Genomic DNA, 17,766 nt, shown 5'->3' with positions numbered 1-17,766 from the left:
TTGCCATACTTCTCCCTCCTTCCCAAGGTGGTAGATTCAGAGTATAATAGAAACAGCCAGACCCTCATAGAGCTTTTATTCTGGTGAGGGAATATTAACAATAAACAGAACACATAAATAAACATATATAGTTCTTTGAGGGAAGGTACTGGAACGGTAGGAGTAAAAGGCTTGTTCTGAGAAGAGACCACCAGGGCAACTTAGTAAGAGTTGATTAAATGGTTCTTATAATATCTGCCAGAAAGCAACCTAAGCATTTTTATAATGCTAACTCATTAAATCTTACAATCACGAAGAAAGACGCGAGGCATTGTGCCCATTTTACAGATTGGGAAACTGAGGCCCAGAGAGAATGAGTATGTGTGCCCAGTGTCAAACAGCTTGTGAGGGATTGGAGGAACCCCAGCAGTCTAGTGCCAAAGTTCAGGCTCTTGACCAATAGAGGGGTGGTTTTCAAAAACTTTGGACTACAACATATCGCAGGAAATACATTTTACCCAGAGATCCAGTCCCTAGAAATACATCTATAACTAAAACCAAATTTTCCTGAAATGATACTTCAAGTAATGCATTCTGATGTTTTCCATTATCTTTCATTTAAATTAAAATGTTGGTAGTGATTTGCTAAATTGATCTCACCATCTTCTAACAGGTTGCTTCTGGCAGATTTTTGTGTAAGGGAGTCTTAAGTGTCAGCAGTCCAAAATAATCAGTCCCTTTTGTTCAATTATTAATTTAGACAAAAATATTTGTTGAGTGCCTACTATCTGCTAGGTGCTAGAGATACAGGTATATGTAAAATTGATACAATCCCTTTGATACACCAATAGTAAAGGTGAGTTAGCAGTGACTTGAGGGGAGAGTAGGTGGGGCTTATCTTAGATAGAGTAGCCAGGGATGACCTCTCTAGGGTGACCAACCATCCTGCTTGGCCCAAGCCTGAGGGGTTTCCCAGGACAGGGAATTTCATTGCTAAAACTGGGAAATTCCCAGACAAAGTGGGAAGAGTTGGTCACCTGGGACCTCTCTGAGAAGTTGACATTTGAGCCAAGGTTGGAATAATGAGGAACAAGTTAAGACAATTTTGAATCCAAAATCTTTGGGGGTGGGAAGTTATGTCAGAGAAACCAAAAGCAGGTCCTTAGGCATGGCCCACCTCTTGTCCTGTGGTTTCCAGCAGGTGACAGGCATCAATTCAGCATTGTGTGCTCCCTGCTCTTATGGGGTCTTATTAGAGCCCAGGTGTGCCCCTGAAGTCCCTTTCACGAAGATCACTGGTAGCTTCCAAGTACTTCTACTGTGGCCCAAGTAAAGTCAAAGAAGTACCATATTCCTGCTGACACAGGACACCCTGGGCAGACCGGGAGGTGAGAGATGAACCTCAGATCCCAAATGGATGGAGGAAAGGCTGATATTTCCCCCTAGTGGACTCTGCTCTGGTCCGTTCCAGAGAGAAAGCTTTGCTGCTTAAAGAAGCTACTTGAGCCATTTTAGAGGACCATCTTTGGAGAACCTTGTTGGGCATAGCTTGGAGGGAAGACAGCAGAGCTAAGGTCTACAGTAGAGGAAGCTGCAGGTGTGGAAAAAGGGAGTAGAGGTGGAGGCAAGGCCACACCTGGCTTGCTTGGTCCTCATACGTAAAGTTCACAGGCAAGTGACTCCAAGAAGGAATCATTCATAGGGTGGCCAGCTCACCCCAGTTTCCTTGCGACTTTTGCAGCTTTTCAAACTGAAAGTCTTAGCCGGGGGTGGTGGCTCATACCTCTAATCCCAGCACTCTGGGAGGCTGGGGTGGGAGGATCACTTGAGGTCAGGAGTTCAAGACCAGCCTGACCAAGAGTGAGACCATGTCTTTACAAAAAAGTAGAAAAATTAGTCGGATGTGGTGGTGGTTCCTGTAGTGCCAGCTACTCGGGAGGCTGAGGCAGGAGGATCGCTTGAGCCCAGGAGTTTGAGGTTGTAGTGATCTGTGATGAAGCCACTGCACTCCAGCCTGGGCAACAGAGCAAGACTCTGCCACAAACAAACCAACCAACCAATCCAAAAACCACCCTGAAAGTCCCAGTTCCTCAAAAAAGTAAAATTACCATGAGACCCAGCAATTACATTCCTAGGTATACACCCAAAGGAATTGAAAATATATGTCTACACAAGAACTTGCATTAGGGCCGGGCGCGGTGGCTCACACCTGTAATCTTAGCACTCTGGGAGGCCGAGGCGGGAGGATCGCTCAAGGTCAGGAGTTCGAGACCAGCCTGAGCAAGAGCGAGACCCCATCTCTACTAAAAATAGAAAAAAAATTAAGGCCAGGCATGGTGGCTCACGCCTATAATCCTAGCACTCTGGGAGGCCGAGGTGGGCGGATCGTTTGAGCTCCGGAGTTCGAGACCAGCCCGAGCAAGAGCGAGACCCCGTCTCTACTAAAAATAGAAAGAAATTATATACAGAAATATACAGAAAAAATTAGCCGGGCATGGTGGAGCATGCCTGTAGTCCCAGCTACTCGGGAGGCTGAGGCAGGAGGATTGCTTGAGCCCAGGAGTTTGAGGTTGCTGTGAGCTAGGCTGATGCCACGGCACTCTAGCCTGGGCAACAGAGCGAGACTCTCTCTCCAAAAAAAAAAAAAAAAAAAAAAACTTGCATTACTGTTCATAACAGCATTTCTGATAATAGTGAAAAAGTGGAAATGATTCCAATGTCTATCCATGGATGAATGGGTAAACAAAATGTGATATATTTGCACAAAGAAATATTACTTGGCCATGAAAAGGATGAAATACTAACATAGGCTACAACACGGATGAACCTTAAACACATCATGATCAGCTAAAGAAACCAGGCACAAAAGGCTACCTAGTCTATGATTCTACTTATTTATTTTTTTAATTTTATCTATTTATTTATGTTTAAGAGACGGGATCTCTCTGTGTTGCTCAGGCTGGAGGGCAGTGGCTATTCACAGGCATGATTTCAGCATGTTACAGTCTGGAATTCCTGCCCTCAGCTAATCCTCTTGCCTCAGCCTCCCAGGTAGGTAGCTGGGATTACAGGTGTGCACCACTGTGCCCAACCTGTGATTCTGCTTATATGAAATGTCCAGAATGGGCAAATCCACAGAGACAGAAAGTGGATTCGTGGTTCCTAAGGGCTGGGTAAGTGTAGAACAGGAAGTGACTGCTAATGGGATAGCATTTTCTTTGGGGGTATTGAAAATGTTCTGGAACTAGATAGTGGTGATGGTTGCACAATATTTTAAATAGACTTAAAACCACTGAATTATATATTTTAAAATGGTGACATTTGTGTTATGTGAATTATATCTGAATAACAATTTTTAATGCCCTTAAAAATCCCCCCAAAGTTTCATGTCTCCACCCCCCTCAGTCCTGGGCAAATGAGATGGTCGGTCACTGAAGCTGTTTCAACCAGTAGGTTTGGAAGAAGCCAGGTTGGGACTGAGTCCCTGTGACCCTTTGCAGAACTACAGTCTTCCTGACTACAGCCGGACTCTCCGTGAAGGAAGGGCTCTGTGATCAAATGAAGACAATGTCTCCCAGGCTAGAGTGCAGGGGTGCAATCCAAGAGACCTCAAGGTCTCTCATAGGTTGTGGCCAAACTGTCAGCTGGGGCTGCAGTCTCATCTGAAGGCTCAACTGAGGAAGATTTTCCCTCCTTTCCTCCTCCTCCTCTTCCTCCTTCTTCTCCTACATTTGAGAGATGAGGTTTCTCTATATTGCCCAGGCTGGTCTTGAACTTCTGGTCTTAAGTTATCTTCCCACTTCAGCCTCCTAAGTGGAGTACAGGCAGAAACCACCACATCCAGCTTCCTTCCTTCATCCCTACCTCCCTCCTTCCTTCCTTCCCACATAATATGGATGTACCTGCTTAACCAGTTTTTATGTGCACAGTACAGTATTAACTATAGGCCCAATATTGTACAGCAGATCTCCGGAACTTATGCATCTTGCATCAACTCCCCCCGGGGGAGGATTCACTTCTAAGCTCATTCACATCGTTGTTGGCAGGCTTCAGTTCCTCAGGAGCTATGGGTTGGAGATTTCAGTTGCTTGCCATGTAGGCTTTTCAACAAGCTGCTTGAGTGTCCTCATGACATGGCAGCAGGGACCTGGCAGCTGGCTTCCCACATGCACTCAAAACAGAAACCAGTCTTTTTATAACCTAATCTCAGTAGTGACAGTCGATCGCTTCTGGCTTATTTGTAAGAAGCCAGTCAGTGAGTCCAGCCCACATTCAAGGGGATGGGATGACAGAGGGTATGTGTGAGGAAGTGAGGATCATGGGGGCCCTCTTAGAGGCTGCCCACCACTTTGGGGTACACAGAAGGGGCCGGTCACTTGTGCACGCTTACAGAGCTACTAATAAATTGCAAAGCTGGGATCTGAACCTAGATGATAATGGCTCTAAAACCCAAGTGCTGAACCTCTACCCACTACCATGTCTCCTTTCTGCGCTTTTGCAACGTGCTTGTATATGGAGAGAATATTTCTGGAAAAATAATAAACTGAGAGTCTACACGACAGCAGAAGGAAGGCTTAACCTTTCATTGAAAATCCTTTTGTGCTGTGGAGTCTGTCTGTATGTGCATATGTCTTTGTGTGTGTGTTTACCAAGCTCAAATGTTACTTCTTCAATCATTTTTTTTTTTTGGCCAGAAAAGCCCAAAGCCATGATAAAATGAAAGGATATTTTCCTACTAAAATATAAAATAAAAATCAAGCAAAAACATTTAAACTGTACATTGACAGGGAAGAACAAGCCAGGAAACCCACAGTACAGTTGATAGTCAGTTTGAATACTAGAATGGTATGAAAACTGCACCCCCTACAAGCTTCCAGATCTCCTGAAGAGCGTTTGCCCTCAGTGGTTGTTAAAACTTTTTTTCCCCCTCCCAGATGGGCTTCTTCCTAATTGACTGTTTTTATTTAACTAATGACTGTTAATTAACCAGCACTGTTAGAACTTTATGGGCCATTTATGCATTGATGGGTGGGTTGAAGAGCCTCTTACTTGGCACAAACCTGAGTTTGAGCATCCGATCCTTTCACGAGTCGCCTTGAGAGGACAATTTCCATAATGACAGGGCTTCTGAATGGGGGATTTTGTGTCAAAAGCACCTGAGCTCCGCAGAGATCTTTTATTTCTCTGAGGGCTTTCTCAACGCCAGTCGCCACATTTCTGTGCGACGCTGAATCATTTCCATAGCAAACTGTTATGACCCCGAACAGCCTTCGAAATGGCAGGCTGAATGCATGTCAAACACATCTTTAAGAAGAAAACAAAAAAACATTTTTTCAGCCAAATGTATTAACCATTTCTAGGCAACGAGGGAACAGGGGAGTAGAACGGCTGCGCTAATGGTCCGTATTGACTGCAAATGCGAGGCGGAAAGAAAGGAAAGAGGAAAAACCGAAAAAGAAGGAAGACGACGACTTCTGAGAGAAAATGAAAGGGGTGAGGAATTAGAAGGAAAGAAGGTTTTTTTTAAAAAAAAAAAAAAGGAAGAGAAAAAAAGCCTCAGTAACAAAAGCTGTCAAGTACAGGCAATCCCTGGTTAGGGATGACCCCACTTAGGGTGTCCCGTACTTAGCAATGGGCTCCCAAGGGTAATTTATATTATAGTTAAATTAATAAGGGTAATTCATATTATATTATAATTTATATTATAATAATGTGTAATTATAAATAAATAAGGGTAATTTATATTATAATTAAATTAATAATTTGGGAGTACATACAAACAAGCCTGCATGGCGTAACAGATTTGTAATCGATCTTCACACTGGCTGCTAGTTTCACAGATAGACAGAGAAGCAGCTGATAGAAATACAAGAACACGAAGAATCAGAAGTTCCAGAGACAAGAAAGTTTACAACAAAAGAATTGGCTGAAGCTATCTTCTCATTGCAGCAGGATTTGCTAAGCGTGAGGAGCGAGATGCTAACATTGAGCGGTTTGCAAAGGTTCACGTGCCATTACTGAGAACATCAGCTGCTACCAGGCCATGCATGACGAAAAAAAGAAAAAGGCTGTGCAAACAGCCCTAGATACCTTTTTCAGGAAACGCACTTCCGGGGCGAGCTGCTCTTCTCCAGCAACAGAACCAAATCCCGATTCTCCGGCTCCCACTCCACCCCGTCCAGCACCAACTCCGTCATCACCTGATTAATGTCAGCTGCCTTCTTGCCTCAAAAATGCCCCTTCCAGTACGCAGACATTGATGCAACATTGGGTGAGTGTTAGCCTTTAATATTCTTTTCTGAAATTTCTCCTATCTCCTCTCTAAACTTTTTGTATGTTTGTTTTTATGTTCTGATTGTTTGAATTAAAAGAAAGAGCACAATAGTTTCTGTAACCTATTATAACAGTACAGGAGTATTAGTATTATGACAGCATAGCAGTGTATTGTCATTACCACATATAGGCCATTACATTGTTATTGTTATTATTACTGTACATGTGCTGTTCATCAGGGATCCGAGTTACATACAAATCCAATCTAAAGACGTTCTCCGGAACTTATTTCGTCCATAACCCGGGGACCACCTGTATACTGGCTGCCTACTTTACAAAAACAGAGCTAAGAATGTTCGATTCTTAACTGAATTACAACCGAGTTCGTTGCAATGGTAACATAGAGCATTGACTAGTCTAGGGTCCACGCATGAACATTGGTGACTTTTCAGAAATGATATAAAGATTGAATGGGAAGGACAGTGAGGGCTTCACAGCTCATTCATGTCTTTATAAAGGACACTGGTTTTATCCACTTCGTTTTGAAGATGTCACCATGTGAGCTCTACCACTTTTATTATTAACTGGAGAAACTTTGTGCGCACCAACAGGGGATAAGAAGTTTAAAACCACTTTTTACAAGCTACTAAAAAATGACAACAGGTGAGATGATATCCGAAGACCCCAGCTGCTCTTCTTCTTTGGTTGTTGACAAATATAAGCTTGAAAATTTCTTATCACAGTGGGAATGGATTTTGCATCCGTTTAAATGTTTTCCTATGGGGCATTTCAAACAATGATGCTGCTGTAATCTGCATGCATTGTTAGAGCAGTCATCCACCTGCTGGCTCCATCCCCACTAAAAGGGCACCAGCTGCAAATTGACAAAAGAATCTGAAACAGGTGGAGATGAGGACTTGGAGCCTTTGCTTGGAGCTGAGGAGCCCCCTTGTGGCCTCTCTGCCTAAAAGCTGCACCATGGCTTCATGCCCTCTCCTTGGCACCCGGAACACGGACTCCTCCAGCATTTCCTAGTACTTGCAGCCACAGTGCCACAGGGAAAGAGAACGTCCTTGTCCATGGTGGACAATGCATGTCAGATGTTGCTCCGCATGCTCAGAATCTGTAGACACCCCCACTCCATGCTGGCCGCCCTGACGGGATCTTTGGACGAGGCCACTTATGGCTGTAGGTGACACACCCGGAACTGCAGGATTCTCAGATGCCAGCTGGCCATACCTGTGCTCTGCCGTAGCAATGTTATTTCATACCATCAATGTCCAGTGCATTCTGTCAAACATGTATCATTTCAAGACCACAAAATGTAGCAAGCATTAATTCATTAAAATTAATTTTGGTTTTCTACAAAAAAAAGAATAATAGGAAAGTTGCGATTTCAGGGGACAAGACTTGTGACACCGTTGGTTCCTGATCATGGTGAGTTCAAGGAATTTGGTCCTGGTCAAAGAAAAGACAGAATCGTGAGATGGCAGTATCACTGGGCAGCACTTGGACAGATGTGCATGTTGGGGGAGCCCCTGGAAGCGGGACTCCTGGCAAGGGGGCCAGGGCAAGGGAGCTCATGGAAGAGAAGGAGGTTAGAGATCGGGGCTTAGGTGTCCAGGTCATTCAGCAGCAAAGTGGGGAGTCTGTGGGTTAGAGAACTCTGAAGGGCAGCAAAAAATTGGGATCTTTTATAGCTTCAGGATTTGTCTTGTATATGGCTAGCAGATATTGGGTGCAGTTTCATGGGCATGGGGTATGCAAGTAGACTAAATGGCTAAAGACATGCTTATGCATATTATATTTATAGCCATCGAATGTGTGAGAATTTGAGTTTGGTGCTGGTGGGCTTTGAGCTAACAGGTCCCTGTCTGGTGTGAAGAAATAAATGAGACAGTGTGGGGAGAAAGAGGCGTCTTTGGCCCATTTATACAAGTGCTAACCAACTTAAACCTTTCTTTCTTCTAGAACTGTGCTGTCCAATATGGCAGCCAACGAGCTCCAGGCAGCAATTGAGTACTCGAAACGTGGCCAGTCTGAATTGAGACCAGCAACTACACAAAGTGCACCAGATTTAGAAGACCTAGTACAAGAAAAAGAATGCAAAATATCCTATCAATATTTTCTATGTTGATGATGTATTGAAATCATACTATTTTGGATAAAAGAGGTAAAATAAAATGTACCATTAAAATTAATATGAAGCCTTTATTTCTGTTTTATGTTTGTGATTAGTTTAAGTGTCTATATAATATAAAAGAGGTTTTCCAAGAATGAGGCTTCAATTGATAACATTTGTTAGTGGAGTGATACCCAATAGAAATAAAATGTGAGGTTGGGGCTGGGCGCAGTGGCTCACGCCTGTAATCCCAGCACTCTGGGAGGCCGAGGCGGGTGGATCGTTTGAGCTCAGGAGTTTGAGACCAGCCTGAGCAAGAGCGAGACCCTGTCTCTACAAAAAATAGAAAAATTAGCCAGGCGTTGTGGCACGTGCCTGTAGTTATAGCTACTTGGGAGGCTGAGGCAGGAGGATCACTTGAGCCCAGGAGTTGGAGGTTGCAGTGAGCTATGATGACGCCACTGCACTCTACCCAGGGCAACAGAGCAAGACTCTGTCCCCCCAGCAAAAAAAAATAAATTTAAATACCCACATAGGCTAGTGGCTATCATATTGGACGGGGTAGATTTCCAATTTTCTGCCAGAGCTAATATGTGCATCTCATCCATGGCAAATTGGTCAATCTTTCATCAGCTGGATTTTGAGACTTAGATATAATGATCGTTTTGCCCTCATGTTTCATGGGTGAGTATAATATTTAATTAAATTATGTTGTTAGAATAACAAGTACAAATGGTATGAAGAGGTCTGGGAACACACAGCTCACTGTCCCTACATACACGGCTCACTTGGTGTGTGAGTAAAGGTGTGTGCGTTTCTGAGTAAGCCTGCAAGGGTTCCGTATAAACCATTGCATGTTGTACAGGGTGTGGACCCCAAGTTAATGAATGAGTGAGTTGGCTAATTGGGTAACTTGGTGATTGGCCCAGGGTGCCCACTGTTTTTGACCCTTTAGGCAAAATGCGGCAAGAGGTGGAAGTGGGTGCCCCAGTGACGGATCCTGGAGTGGGTCCCAAGTAGCAGGGGTGCAACTTCCCCCTGCCCAGAGAGGCAGTGTTGGGACACACACAGGGCACCCACACTGCCGGATGAGTCACCCCTTCCCATTTCCAATGTGAGCACCTGGATTCTTTTACGGAGTTGCCCTTGACTTGAGTTCATGTTGCCCTTGGCTCTGGGGGCAGAGGGGATCTTCTGGGGTCTGCTGGGTTAGTGTAGATGGATTTTGCCAAATGAATTCTTCTCTTTCTATAGCTGTTGCCTCTGGGCAATGCCATTTCCATCATCAGGCCTTTCTCAATTAAAACATAAGCAATGTCTGCAATGAGCTCCGTCCCTCTGCTTGGAGGATGAAACGTCTTCAACCCTGCAGACGGGCTCAGCCTCGGATCTGTGCAGGAAGAGTGCGTGGAAGGAAGCGGCTGACCGTGGTGGGGTCATGGTCATGGTCAAAGACCAACAGCCAGGACTCTGGGAGAGCCTTCAGCTCTGCATCCTCAGGGGAGTGGGCGTGGGGAATGACATGTCATCCAGGTTATTGTCTTACCTGGGCAGGTAGATAAGGTAAATGGAGAGAGAAGGTTTATCTAGGGGGCAACCCCTCCCTTAGGATGGACACTGGGGGAAGGGAAGAAAACAGGAGGGGACAGAGAGAGAGAGAGAGAAAGGGAGAGAGAGAAGTCTGGTTGCCTCTGGGGAAGCTCTGTAGCTGGGATGGCCCCTCCAGGTGGGGGCACGGTGGCTGGGACTTTATGCCTCCACGCCGATGTGTGTCACACCTCGCAATCAGAGAGGCTGGATGAAGACTTGCAATTCAGCAGACACCGATCCGAAGGGGTGCACAGCAGAGGTCTGCTTCCGGCAGCATTCTCAGAAGCTGGGGCGCAAGCCTTTTGTCACTGAAGAGATCTGGGTGACACAGCTGTGTCCTCCTCATCCTCGCTGGGCCTTGTTTGGGATTACCTACGGGCAGGTCTTTCCTAAGTGGATTTACTTTTCTGTAGTGAGAGACAGAAAGAGAGAGTAAATGTGCACGTGTGTGTGTGATTGTGTGAAAGGTGTACGTGAGTGTGTGTGAGTGTGTGTCATAGGGTGTTGTGTAACTGTGTGTATGAGGGTGTGTGTGAGCAAGTGCGTGTGCATGTATGTTTGTGCATATATATGATTGTGTGTCTATATGAGCGTGCATGAAGGTGTGGTATGTACAAGTGTGAGTGCATATTGTGTGACTATATGTCATTGTGTCTGCATGAGGGGGTGTGTGCCTGTGTGTGTGTGAGTGTCCGTGCGATTAGGCATATGTGAGTGCCTATGTGTGTGAGGGTGTGTGTGCAATTGTGTGTCTGTATGAGGGTGTGTCCAATGTGAGTGTGTGACTGTCATGTGTAGGTGTGTGACCGAGTATGCATATATGTCATCGTGTGTCTGTATGAGGGTGCGTGTGATTGTGAGTGTGTGTATGCATGCCAGTTTGTGTCTGTATGGAGGTGTGTTGGAGCGAGTGAACGGGGGTGATTGTGGGAGCATGTTTGTGAGTGTGCAAGTGCACGTGAGTATGTAAGTACGTAGTGCATGTATGCAATTGTGTGCCCCCGTGAATGCGTGCTGGAGTGCGAGTAGGTGTGCGCATGAGGCTGTGTCTGGGCGAGGGTGTGTATGAGTGAGTGTGGAGTGTGTCTGCAACTTGCTAACTTGCATGTATCCGTCAGGGACTATCAAAGTGGCTCCACAGCCACTGGGGACCAAGTGTCCTCCCCTCCCATGAATCTGCCTCCAGACCCTTCAGCTGCCCTCCTGTCTAAGCGGCCACTCCCGATCCCAGCATTCCATCAGGGACAAGGGTGCCACCTCCTTTCCTGTTCTGGCATGACCCAGAAGTGGCTTCCAATCAGTTATGCCCACATCCCACAGGGCAGGGTCCGGGCACGTGGCCACACCTCAATCAGAGAGGCTGGGTAGCGTCATCTTTAGGTGAGGAGTCTGCGGGACAAGGGCTGGGTGGCCACTGGTGGTCATTGGCTCTCTCAGCCCCGCTGTCTTGGTGCTCTGCAGAGTGGACACTTGTCAATAATGAGCGTGAAACATCCAGAAGTCCCCGGAGACAATGTAAACTTCCCTGTCCTTTTCTCTGGGCAGAGCAGCAGATTTGATCAATACATCTTTTTTTATTGAGCACCTATTTGTTTGCACGATTCCAGACTTCCTGCCTGTCTTCTTGCACAGACCTCATGTGGTTTTGTTCATCTTTATGTCCCCAGCGTCTAGCATGATCTAGCCTGGCGTTAGGGTTATGGCTCCATAAAAATTTCATAAACACAGGCAGAAGTGCATGCACGCATGCACAAATGAATGAATAAGTGAAAAAACAGGAATAATCCCCTTGCCTGGGAAGCAGTTTCCTCTTGGGGTGGGGATGGGAGTGGGGAGCTAGGGACAGCCAGTGATGTCACAAGAGGTGGCTGGGATAGAAGGTTCTAGAAGGTAGAAGGGGGTAGAAGGCTTGTTGTGGAGGGAAACCACTCCCTTCCTGCTTCCCACGACCACCGTCACCCTGGCTGGACTTAGAGGGTGACGAGGGGTTGGAGGGGCAGCACGTGTTCAGGTTTCCAGGAGGGACTAACTGCTTATTGTCCTTGCAGAGGAAGGAAACACCCGAGCAACCAGATGTCTCAGTTTCCAATGCCTTGCCCTGATGACCAGAACCACACCCCATGAGGAGTGGCAGGTGCCAGTGGTATGGGAGAGGGGCATACGTTTTCTAATTGGCTGCCCTGAGAGTTCAAGAAAACAATTGATCTTATCTTTTATCTAGCCACCTTATAGAACTTTTTATTTTTAATAGCTTTTCAGTTGATTGGATGGCACAGTCAGTCATAGTACTTGCAAAATGACAACTTTGTTCTCAATCTTTTCTACCTCTCATTTCCTTTTCTTATCTTACTGCATCGGCTAAAAACCTCCACATCAATGCCGAACAGTAGCAGTGACAGCAGATGCCTTTGTCTTCTTGTTCCTGACTTCATGGAAATGCTTCTAGTGTTTTTGTTGCTATGATTAAGCATCATGTGTATTGTATATTTTTGGTAGATAGCCTTTATCAAGTTAAGGAAATGTCTTTCATTCCTTATTTGCTAAGGGATTTTCATCAAAATGACTATGTCATCAAATTCTTTCTATCTTGAGGAGATCATATGGTTTTTCCCTTTGCCCCTTAAATATAGTAACTCACACTGATAGATTTTTTTTGATACAGGCTCTCCCTGTATTGCCTGGGGCTAGAGTGCTGTGGCATCATCATAGCTCACTGCAGCCTCAAACTCCTGGGCTCAAGGGATCCTCCTGCCTCAGCCTCCCAAGCAGCTGCGACTACAGGTGTGCACCACCACACCTGGCCAATTTTTCTATTTTTTGTAGAGATGGGGGTGTTACTCTTGTACAGGCTGGTCTTGAACTCCTGCTTTCAAGCAATTCTCCCGCCTTGGCCTCCCAGAGTGCTGGGATTACAGGTGTGAGCCACCCTGCCTGGCCTAATGTTGCCTGTTTGTAAACTTTTTATCAATAGGATCACACCGCAACCTGCTACTTTATCAGCCTTATGGCAAGATGCATACAAGTTATTGTGTATGTTCCTTCATTTTCCTTCCGCATAGCATTCCACAACTGATTTACCTGTCTTCCCATGGGTGGATATTTGGACTTTTCCTGTGTGGGGCTCTGATGAACACTGCTGCTGTGAACACTCTTATTCACATCTCCTGGAACAAACATACAAGGGTTCCCCTTGGGTCTATACCTGGGAGTGAAAATGACAAGTCAGAGATACATATGTGTTCACTTTTATCCATTAACACCACCTTGTTTTCCAAACCGGATGTGCCAATGTTTAGCTCCCACCAGTGGTGCATGAGAGCTCTCATTCTTGGCCGGGCGCGGCGGCTCATGCCTGTAATCCTAGCACTCTGGGAGGCCGAGGTGGGAGGATTGTTTGAGCTTAGGAGTTCGAGACCAGCCTGAGCAAGAGCAAGACCCCATCTCTACTATAAATAGAAAGAAATTAGCCAAACAACTAAAAATAGAAAAACTTAGCTGGGCATGGTGGCGCGTGCCTATAGTCCCAGCTACCCGGGAGGATAAGGCAGGAGGATCGCTTGAGCCCAGGAGTTTGAGGTTGCTGTGAGCTAGGCTGATACCACGGCACTCTAGCCTAGGCAAGAGAGTGAGACTTTGTCTCAAAAAAAAAAAAAAAAAAAAAAACCATTAAAAAAAATTTTAAAAAAGAGAGCTCTTGCTCTTTTTCCTCACCAACATTTGGATGCATTTTTTGCGCATACTGGGGGTGAAATGATTTCTCATGGTGATCTTGATGTCTATTTCCCTGATTACCAAAGCATACGAGCATCCTGTCCTGGGTTTATAGCTTATTCATGTTTCCTATTTTAAAGGAGGGGAGGGAGAGAGATGTGGGTATCTGAGAGGAATAGAGTTCCAGGCAGAGGGAACAGCCCGTGCAAAGGCCCTTTGGTGGGACTGTGCCTGGCGTGTGGGAGGCACAGCGAGGAGGCCCGTGTGGCTGGAGCAGAGTGAGGAGGGGGAGAGAGGGAGGAGGGGAGGGCAGGGAGGGGATGGGACACATCATGCAGGGCCTGTGGATAAGGGGAGGACTTTGGTTCTTAAACTGAGGGAGGTGGGAGCCATAGAAGGTTGTAGGCAGAGAAGGGATGGGGTCCCAGTAGCATTTCACTGTATTTGTATTTTTAAAAGCTCTTATCATAGAAAGTTTCAAACACACACAAAAATAAAGCTGGCACTATCATGAACTCCCATGTACCTATTACTCAGCTCCCACTACTGTCAACATAGAATCAAACACGTTCATCTCTACACAATCCCACTCTCCCTGGAGGAGTTTAAAGGTAGTACCAGACAGCATGTTATCTCATGTGTGAATCCTTTGGTGACAAGGATTCTTTTCTTTAACCTCACCCCAAAGCCAGTATTGCACTTTTAAAAATGAGTCATCTTTTCTTCATTTATTTATGTCATCTGAAATGTGGCCAGTGGTTGTCCTTGAATGCCTCATAAACATCTTGTTTGAATTGGGGTCCAGCCAGAACCCACACAATGCATCTGGCTGATGGGATCCACGCTTGACAGGAGCCCTCTGTGTCATGGGAGGAAGCTCAGGTCCAGTGTGCAGCAGGATCGGGACTTATTTTGAAGGCTGAGCTGGTGGAATTAGGTGATGGATCAGGTGTGTGTTGGGGAGAGAGAGAGAAATAAAGGGGGGAAGGAAGGAAGGAAGGAAGGAAGGAAAGAAGGATAGATAAATGGATTGATGGAAGTGTAGTTGGATGAATGGATGGATAGTTGGATGGAAGGATGAAAAGCGTAGAAGAAATGAAGAAAGGAAAGAAGGAAGGAGGGAGGGAGGGAGGAAGGGAAGTCAAGAGTGAGTTAAGAATGACTCCAAAGTTCTGGGCCAGATCCAGTTGCTCTAGGGGCACCTTGGGCTTCCTCCTAATTCATTCTTGGGCTGCACACTCGTGCATGTTTTCTTTGCGTGTATAAACTCCACGGAGACTCATCCAAGTTCACTTTATAACGTGCCTCTTTAGACATCTATTTTCACTGAAACACAACATCAGTTTTTGCTAGTGTAGAGCTGTGTGCACATTATTAGGCTTCGTTCACCAGGGTATTTATGGTGACGTCGATGCCTGCTGGGTCCCCGAAGTCACTGATAGAAATGTTTAGAGTTCGAAAAATATTATGGCAAATCCAGAACTTAGAACAACTGCTTGATTCTTGTAACAAGTACGCTATTGATCATGAATGAAATAATACAATTTTGCTCCCTGAAAGCCACTGGAAAACAGTTTCCATGAATGTCAACCAAGGATTTAGTGCCCACTTTGCCCCAGGGGACTCTTGACAATATCTGAGGACATTTTTTGATTGGAACAAATTGATGTAATGGATTTGCGATTTTTGTTAAATGCTTGGGGGAATTTGATTAAATGAACACGTGTGGCCAATGTGCAAATGTTGGGGAAATTTTGATTTATTAGATTCATAAGTTCATTAAGTGACATTCTTATAAATATTTACAGAATTGTATTAGTTTGCTAGAACTACCATAAAATACCACATAGTGGGCAGCTTGACAGAAATTTATTTGCTCACAGTTCTAGAGGCCAGAAGTCCAAGATAAGGGTGCCCTCAGGGTTGGTTCCTGGTTAGGGTTCTCTTCCTTTTTGATTTTAGATGAAAATAACATCATAATATTTTCTAATCTATTTCTCTTATAACTGAGATTGAGCACATTTGCCTATTTTCACATGTAGTTTTTAATTTTATTTTCAGAGAATTATCTATTTGTGTCCTTTGCCCACTTTCCCACTGGGTTTTTGGTCTTTTTATTATTGATTCATCGGAGTTCTTTACATATGAAGGAAATCAAGCCTTTATCTATTAGATGTGTTGCCCATATTTTCTCCCAATATGTTGCTGATCTTTTGATTTTGTTTACAATATTCTTTGCAATGCGATGTGGAAAATTAAAAATTTGTATGTAGAAAGATTTACCCTGCTTTTCCTTTATGCTCTTTGGGCTTTTATGTTATACTATCTTTAAGGCAAGCTGACTAGAGCATATAAATATGTGAGCCTGTGAGAGTTTCTTACCTTAGATTTCAGAATGTTTTCTTACCCACAGGATTACATATAGACCTGGCCTTTATATTCTAACTGTTTAAGAGGCCCTTCTGGAAACTTGAAGATTGTCTACCCTCTGGACTTTACAAATGCTCTATTATCTGACATACAGACCATTCTCCTCTCCTCCTAGGCCCAGGACAGGCATGACCAATCAATCCCAGGATTCTAGGCAGACAAGACCAATGGATGGAGGAGTTGGCCTCGGACCTATAGCGTCTCTGCCGGTCCTGCTAACCTCTTCACTTTTTGCCTTGCAGAACTGTGAAGAATGGTCTCTGCAGACCTGGAAGGGCTGAAACCCCAACGATTCAAGAAGAAGTTGAAGACTTTGCAGCAGACATGAGTAAAGTACAAGGTATGTTGCACTAGAGAGGGCATGGGAGAGACAGGCACGTTGATTCCGCAAAGGCTCTTTGTAGAGGAGTCTGGACCTCTACAAAGGACCCAGCCATTCTTTGCTCGAGCCTCTGGCCTTGGCCAAGGGTGCCTGACCATGTTGGGGCCCGTTTTCAACTCCTGGTGGGTATGGAGGCAGCACAGGCAAGACGTTGACAGTGTGGATTTGAGTCACTTAATTCAGAGCTGAGCTCTACTGGTCATGTCACATACGGCAAGTCCCTTGATCACTGGCAGCCTTATTTGCGTATCTGTAGCGTGGGGGCGTTGATAATAGCACCTCCCTGTTGGAATGGTGAGCCCGTGTGCACAAAGCACCAGGAACCTTCCATGCAGACACAGCCTGGACATGATCATGACGATCTGTTATTACGTTGTAACCATTTTACTGCCAGAACTAAACTCAGGAGGCGTCGTGAGATCATCGACCTTCATCCTGTTCCACAGCTTCCCTTCTTGAAGTAGAGAAAATGCTGGCAAGCATGGTAACGTCTACGGTTACCCTCCAATAGCAATAATTTTCAAAATCTCACTTTGCTCACTGCATCCATTTCCTGGGATGATGTGTCACAGAGTTGAGTGTCTGAAACAACAGAAATGTATTGGCTAACAGTTCTGGGTGCCCAAAGTCCCGGATCAAAGGCAGGGCTGGTTCCTTCTGCGGATTTTGAGAGAGAATCTATTCCAGGCCTCTCTCTCGGCTTCCGGTGGATGCTGGTGATCCTTGGCTTCCCTCAGTTTACAGGCTCATGACTCCAATTCCTGCCTCCGTCCTCATGTGGGCATCTTGTCAGCGTGTTTCTACATCTTCTCCTCTTCTTACAAGGATGCTAGTCACTGGATTTAGGGACCGCCCTAAAATCCACCTGCAAAGACCCTGGGGTGAGCAATGCAGTAGTCTGCTAGGTTTCTCATAACAAAGTGCCCCAGGTCGAGTAGCTGTAATAACAGAAATGTGGGTGGAATAGTGCCACCCTCAAAATTCACATCCACCCAGAATTTCAGAATGTGACCTTATTTGGAAATAGGGTTACTGCAGATGCAATCAGTTAAAACGAGGTCATGGAGGGGGGATTCTCATCCAGCATGACTGGTGTCCTTAGAAAAAGGTGAAATTTGGACACAGACACAGAGGAGGAGCCCATGGGAAGATGAAGGCAGAGTCTGGAGCAATGAACGTACCAGCCAAGGAACTGCCGGCATCCGACAGACGCTAGGAGGGAGGCGAGGAACAGACTCTCCCTCACAGCCTCAGAAGAAACCAACCCTGCTGACACCTT

The 17,766-nt window shown here is 45.4% G+C and overlaps 1 long non-coding RNA gene across 3 annotated transcripts in view; it reads right to left on the bottom strand.

Annotated features, from left to right (window-relative positions):
* Nucleotides 1–9,014: 9,014 nt before the first annotated feature.
* Nucleotides 9,015–17,766, bottom strand: part of LOC123636213 — a 42,806-nt gene continuing 34,054 nt past the window's right edge. The window contains exons 4-5 of one of the 3 annotated variants that reach the window (XR_006734420.1): nt 13,043–13,166; nt 9,015–10,371 (exon numbers count right to left, since the gene is read on the bottom strand). This is a non-coding gene — a long non-coding RNA (uncharacterized LOC123636213). Of the gene's footprint in view, nt 10,372–13,042; nt 13,167–15,424; nt 17,070–17,766 lie in introns of those variants that run through there. The other 2 variants (XR_006734431.1, XR_006734425.1) reach the window with 2 other exon arrangements.

This window comes from Lemur catta, chromosome 1 (genome assembly GCF_020740605.2).
Source record: "Lemur catta isolate mLemCat1 chromosome 1, mLemCat1.pri, whole genome shotgun sequence".
Classification (NCBI taxonomy): Eukaryota; Metazoa; Chordata; class Mammalia; order Primates; family Lemuridae; genus Lemur; species Lemur catta.
The sequence above is the reverse complement of the archived record's forward strand: the minus strand, read 5'-3'. Positions and strand labels throughout refer to the sequence as shown.